The sequence below is a fragment of the Schistosoma haematobium genome, chromosome ZW, assembly GCF_000699445.3.
Source record: "Schistosoma haematobium chromosome ZW, whole genome shotgun sequence".
In the NCBI taxonomy this organism is placed as follows: domain Eukaryota; kingdom Metazoa; phylum Platyhelminthes; class Trematoda; order Strigeidida; family Schistosomatidae; genus Schistosoma; species Schistosoma haematobium.
The window spans coordinates 41,321,081-41,328,743 of NC_067195.1; positions in this window are offsets into that span (position 1 = coordinate 41,321,081).

Sequence of the window (7,663 nt, forward strand, 5' to 3'; positions counted from 1 at the left end):
TAACTATGGAGCATAAACCAGTATTAGGAGAGTTAAACAGAGATCAACTGGTCTGGTTTGTCTAGATAGAAAAGCAACAGTAATTTCAAAATAAGTTACTAATTTTGAATGGTTCAATTTTCACTGAAATAGGAATACCTGACAAATATCTCGATTTTTAGAAACAACCCAGAATGTGAAAATATTTCAGCGATCTATTATCATTACATACCAATGTAAGCTGTGACGAGACTTCACATTCTTTAGACTACACTAAACTACTCCACCTTACTAATCCGATATTATTTTCACCATCCTCCATCAGTCAAGAAAAAATAAAATATCTACGGCCATTTGTACAAAACGCATCGATTCCCACTTTGAGAATAAACTTGAGACTTCCAGTCTCAGATATATTGATAAAAATCAACCTTAGTTATGACGCTATGGAAAACCAAACTAACGGTTAACAAATATTATGACCTATAGAATAACACTACCCTGATCATTTAGTAACAAACAAGTAATGTGCTGGAATTCGTTTTTACTTTGAGTTGGATCGATCTAAAATAGGATGTCAACTCAAGTGGTATTTTCAAATCAAGTCTAGGATATTTAAATGGTGGTAAAATCAAAAACTAGTTATCCGTAGGAAGACACTTCAGCAAACCAGTACTTAAAATTTGACTAATCAGTTATGAATGAGGTTCAGTCTCCATTCATTTCTACTACACAAAAGAAGTTATGTTTACAAATAAATTATAAGTTGTATTTCTGAGAAGGATCTTGGGGATAATGGATATAAATAAGACTAACTAAGATAATCTTGTAGGTAAGTTTTTATGTATAGGGATGATAATAAAAATAAAGAGAATTTAAGTCCCACTAAGATTTAAATCATATTACTCGCGAAAGTTCAACCGTGACTCAACCGTCTTAGACACTATATCGAATTGCCATTCACGTTGACGTTTTAGTTTATAAAATGAGTATGTTTCAGATAATATAAATAGCAATCAACCATCGTCTCACACTATCTAATCTAGATTGAGCTAATCAAATTGAAGTTAGGATAGTCAAGTACTTCTCGCTCATCAAAAGGTCATGTACAAGTTCAGGTGTGAATTGGCGAACGGCTCTTCAAAATGTCAAGAGAATACCAAGCTGATATTATGTATATTACCGATTTAAAATCTGCTTAGAAACTGGTTTTCGCTGTCATAAATGTTTTGAAACACTGATTACAATAACTGATGAACTACGTTAGATGACTGAGGTAACTAGCTGGAAACCCTAAACTTAGGTCTTCACCATTACACTTAAATCCTACTGAGTGGGTTCTCCCATCTTTAACGTAAAAACAGTATGCATCATGTGTACATACTTTCAAAGAATGTATCTTGTGATTAATTTATTAAGTTGTTTACTAAATATTCGTTAGGAAGAGTCGAACTTATGCTCCAGCAAGAAAAGAATTCATTTGTACTGTATGTTTGAGTTCTCTCATTGATGTTTAGCAGTACGAATGACTGGTCTTTCATTGGCTAAGTGGATAACGCGATGGTATTTGAAGCGAATGGTACGAGGTTCAAGTCACGGAGTGAGCATCAATTCTGGGGTTCAGGTACATTCAGAAAAGGATTCGATTGCTAACTACCATCTATCTCTGCTTGTAAGAAGAAAATTATTGAGAATTTTGCCAGAAATAGCTTCGACACTATATTTTTCGATACAAATCACCTGGCGTGCTAGATTTCGGAAGTTTCGAAAAATGTAAAAAGCCAAAGACCGATGAGTGACATATTGCTCAACAGTGCTAACTAGTCCGGTATAGGTTAAAATTTGCGGAAATTCATTAGTGGTAAATGAAAAACCAAAGGCGTAGGATAAATAAAATATGTGTCAAGCACCAACAGTTCGTATGGGACTCAAAGTATGATTTACATAAGTTAACCGGTCAAATAAATTGTTTGTTCAACTTCCTTTATATCACTCTAATCACTTCTCATTACATCCATCCATATCAGAACCCGCTGATAACATGCTGTCTAATGCCTAGGATCAATTAGGATAGTAGATCAAGAGCAGGTAAAAAGTTAAGCTGATACACATTCACACTCCTAAGTAACTATCTCAAAATTATAGATTACATGTATATAAATTTGCACCATTGATTGTTTTGTTTACTAATAATTGTCAAGACACTGAAAATCGAGAACAGGTTTGAATTTATAGTAAACAAGTCAATAAAAAATTATCATTCCTCAGGAATTCTATATCTCATTAAACCACGTAATATTAAAAAGGATAAATAGGCCTCTGACTATGAAGAATATATTTTATGGAAAAACATCATTCTTTTATACGCGAGTTATATACAGGTGATACTGATAGCGAAAAGCGAGAGTTCTCTGCGAGCATTGTTCTTCATGATTCTCAAAAGGAGAAGGTGAGAAATCGGTAGCTAAGTATTGGAGAATTTTGTCAGTTCCAATCACACTGTTCTAACAGATATATCTTTCAGGATCATCCACATGGTCAAACAACTAAATTCAATATCTTATGCACTGCAGGGGCAACAAGAATTGATCTTTTCACATCAGAACTTTGTGTGCAAAACCAACACGTGCAAATTCTCACTCTACCATGATCTTAACAATTAATTTTTCATACTCAATAAGTAGGTACTTGCTTCTTCTGGGTTTTTTTAAGCTGTTGATTATTTTTTGTATTAGCACCAAGTGTCTTTGAGCTAGTCCTTACCATTGTCATAATCATCTTTCAAATATTTTATTTCACTTTCATCATTCTTCTGTAACTTCCTATTCATTAATTAAATGCCATTTGATATTTCGAATTTTCGAGCTGTTTGTTATGTAATTATAATGCTAGTTCTGAATAGATCACGTTATTTGTTATTTTATAGAATGAACTTGGATGAGGAAAGTTACAAACAGTTTTAAGATAAATATCGATACATCAGTAAAACATATCTATGATTTTCTTCAAAAAATGATTTTTTTAAAAAAGAAAATCTCCCTCTCTAATAATTACTCCATAAATGGTCATAAAACCTGAAACTATTACTCTTTGATCATTTATATTGAAAATCTCTTAAAAGTATGATTAACATTTCACTAATTTCAAAGAAACATGTGATTGTCTATAGATGAACTAGATAATCTATGACAGACTAACTATTAGAAAACAACGATGATCATTGTAAGCAATAAATTATGAATTACATATATTAATTACATTGTGGTTTAACATAATACTAAATAATAAGTGATTATTAATAATAAACTATAATACAAGATTTGTTGAGAAAAATGAAAAATATCCAAACAGCTGTCTTCAATTGTTAATTTAATTTGTTAAAAGAATATCTTAGAATTAGAAAGTATAATGAATAAACATCTATGATTGAATTACAATAAAATGAAATATATGCATAATGATTATCACAAGATAAATAAGCTCATTAGTTTGCTTGCATTGAAAAGAGGAATAAAGATACAATTTTTATGAACATGGCGTATGATAGTGAAATTAGAAAATGGAAATAGTGCCAGTTCTAATAATCAGAAAGTAGGCATGATATTCAGGGTCCGTTTACATCATAATAAACTGGACGTTTATTTAACATTCATTTCATCTTATAAATGCATTACTAATCCAAAAATTTATTATTAATTGACCGACAAATATTTGAAATTATAGCTTAGCAAATGGTTAAAATTTTAAGTAATAGCTAAAGTTAACATCATACTACTTTAGAAAATTGAAAATACGACTTTAGTATGTAATAATCATCATAATCACTCCTTTATTAAACACAAACCTATTATCATAAAAAATCTAGTGACCTATAAATCATACTAAATGATGAATGATTAACTAACTGGTTCTTTGGCAACATTATTAATCAATGTTTATCCATATGTTTAGAAGTGATATTAAGAGAGCTTATTGACATTTACTATTATTCATTCACAAACTTCACTCTGATATGTAGAGAAAAAAGACATTATAGTTATCTTTGAAGAAAGTGAATTAAAAGACAGTAACAGATTAATCTTATTGTCAATGATTAATGTTTGATAAAATTTATTAAAACTGAATTAATATTTGTTAGCCACCAAACAACCTTAAAACAAAATTCAAGTGGGTTTGTTTACTTGCATCTTCTCACTGTTATATAGGACCTCAATTGGTCAGTCTCTTGTTAGCATATGTGCATCCTGTGCGGATTGCCTCGATATTGCCTTAGGTCACAAAAAAGTTAGTTATTTAGTCTATTTAGTACTCTGCAAATACTACTAATCTTGTTTGGCTTAAATTTATCAAGGGATCTGATTGAATGATTTTTAATGTCTACATGCAAATAAATAAAGTGAGAAATACCCCTTGATAATATAAGTACACCGGTTAGACTGTTTTAACAATAGCATCATACCATATGTAGATGATAACATTGGTTATGATCATATGTCGCCTAGCAAATCCGACTTATCAATTTTTCAGTTAACTTCACTAAGCAACTTAGTTAAGGATAAAGTAAGTAGATAAGTAAATACGTAAGATAATGTAAAAAAGCTGAAAAATTTCAGTTGATATATAAACTCAAAATTCTGCCAAAGAAACAAGGAAATATGAGATAAAATAATTCTCGTCAGCTGTAAGTGAACCTTCAAAGTGACTGCAGTAAAATGTTGTTCATTTCACCGGTATTTTATCGACTCCGTATATTTCACTTATTTTGTTTTCGATAACGTAGTTCCAAGGTATCTTGTAGGTGGAGAACTATGATCCACTAATATTCACAAAATAGTCTCTAAAATGCCACTTACTTGAAGACGATTTATTTAGTTATAAATGAATTGAAGAGATTACTATGTAAAACTGTGATAAATGCATTAAATCATGAAGTACGTAAAAACATTCAATTAATATAAATCACGTTGAACACTACAGTTAATAAATTTCTTAGTACCATAACCATGTGATGTACACCAATTAGAGTTATTATCATTATTATCACTGTCTTAGTATTAATTTGCGTTAGGAAACGTTAGGCAGTTCGTAAGTACGTGAATAAACCTACTCAAATTATGTTGATTTTCATTTTCCTGTTCATTGAGTGTTTGTCGTCATCAAATCTGTTAGTTAAATATTAAGTTCGGTTTCCTATTATTGACAACTATAGTGTTGATTTTTAATTTGTGCATACATTATTGCTATTTTAAAGAAAGAATATAATTCACTTGTATTATGTTGATAGCTACTTGTATGTACATTTCGATTACTTACTGATCATTGTTTTCATTTGTAAAATAAAAGACATCTGAAAACCATGAGAACGAAAAAATAAGAAAAATAAATGATATCAAATAATGTTCACGCCAATAGCAACTGGTGCACCTAACTTAAGGTAGTTTAAACAATTATCCTGCATACGATATAATAAAATATTCATCCAGTGTCATTGATGATTAAACTCTTAACTTCTGAATCGGTTAACTTCAAAAGTCGCGAATTTCCACTGGAACGTCAACAAACCTATCTCAGAGTGAGTCACCGGTGAGCTGGACACCTTAGATAACAAGTGACTAAAGTTGACGATTTGAACCATTAGATCTCTGTTATGTAGCTCGACATTAACAGACTCACTAAGAAACTGGAACTTCCTAGATTTCATTTCGATTAAAAGTTCAAAATGATTACCAGGAACATGTTTGATGTTTCCTAGTTTTCATCAGTTCTTTAGCTTATTCATTACTGAAGGAAATTAAGTTCGTACTATTCGGTCAATTCATGATTACAGTTATCTAGTAAAAGACTTTTACCTGTTAACTACACACTCCACTAAACTAGATTATTGATTTAAAATCTAGCAGGTAAATTCAAAAATTCTTCTCACATAAACAGTACGGTTCAATACGAAGTTTAGAAACCTCTAACTGCTAAGCTACATTGATTAATTAGCTTTAGGAAAATGGTGAAAGCACTTAGTTTTCAGTCAATAATTTTAAGATTCGAAGTCTAATCCATCCAATGTGATTTTCGCCATCGAGGGTTATCACAAGTCTTTTCATGAAGTATGTGAGAACTAATACATGAATCACATTAAGTTAGAGAAATATCAGAGCTCATAAATTAATTGTTCTGAACAGTTCCGACACTCAAAGACAATGTACATTAGTAACCGAAAGTACCATCAAGTACATAAGAAATATTTTGACTGTTCACTAACTTCATCGAATTTATCTTCTAATTGCGACACTTGTATTTTTATGAAGATTAAATTTACACTCTATACAGAATAAATGAGATAAAAAATTAATATCGACATAATGCACATATGAAATGAATCAAGTAAGACTGTTTTGACAGGTTTATTAACAAGTAAATCTTTGAATGATATACAAATATAGTTTTTGCTCAGTAGAAGTTATAACTGAATTTATAACAAGAAAGTATTCACAGAAAAGACGTAACAGTAGAGAATATTGTATATCAACAGTATGAATAAGAAAACAAGAAAAGAAACGATAACTCATTAACTAGCCCTTAATACTTAATCAACCGTGTATAACAAAATAACACAGTTGTTTACACCCTCGTTACTTTACCAATTATTTTATTCGTTAAACAAATTGCTTATTATTATTAAATATTAGCTTAATCATTATTTTTTCATTCATAAAAATAGGTTAACAGTTGACCTTCTGTTTATTTCAAACATTGTGCTTTAGTTTTGTTAATTTTCCTCTGATTGTTTACCTAATAATCTACAGAATTTATAAACTTGAGAAAAAGTGACGAATTTTCAATGTTATAATTATCCAGGATAATTTTAAAATGTGGGAAAGCCAAATAAGACTTAAATACTAATCGGACTTGGTATAATAAATAACTGTCTGAAATTTACACAACTTCGATCAGATTGTCTATCCACCACAGTTTATTACGAATGTATTCTTAAGTTCGTTTTCGACTCTCCTAAAAGTCCTAACCTACTCTATTGGAGTTAGTTTAAATTAAACTGGATATACAATATACAAATTATTTTCTAATTCCCAGCTTTTATCACAATCGCTCGTAGATTGGAAAATTTTTTCGAACACTGAAACTCAACAATCACTTCAAACCCTTACTAAAAATCATTATGCACTCATAAGTGATTAGCTTTGAGTTTTACTCAGGAGCCGTAGTCATTGGAGTTCAACCGTGTCAGATGTGAGGCAGTTACCCATTGAATACAATAGAAGATGATCGCGTAATGTCCTGAATTGGTTGAAGTTAGATATTACCACCCGACTCAGATATCTAGAGGTCAATAGTTCACACGCGAGACCAAGGGTCTTGGATTCGAACGTCATGTGAGGAATCGTGGATGCACACTCTTGAAAAGTCCCATACTAGGTACAGTACTTCCAGGTTTTCAATGGTGGTCTAACTTAGATGGATTCATAATTTCAACAAATTCAACCGTCTCCACACTCCCATACTAAACATCCATTTTTATTACTACCCTAACGTTTTTCACTTCTTCATATCTGTCAAGTGTAAAATTATCTCTCACATATTTGATCCGTTAACTACTTTCATCTTACTATCTTTATTTACACTTCAGATCATTGTTTAACCTTCTTTTGACAAGTGAAATATCAGAACAATT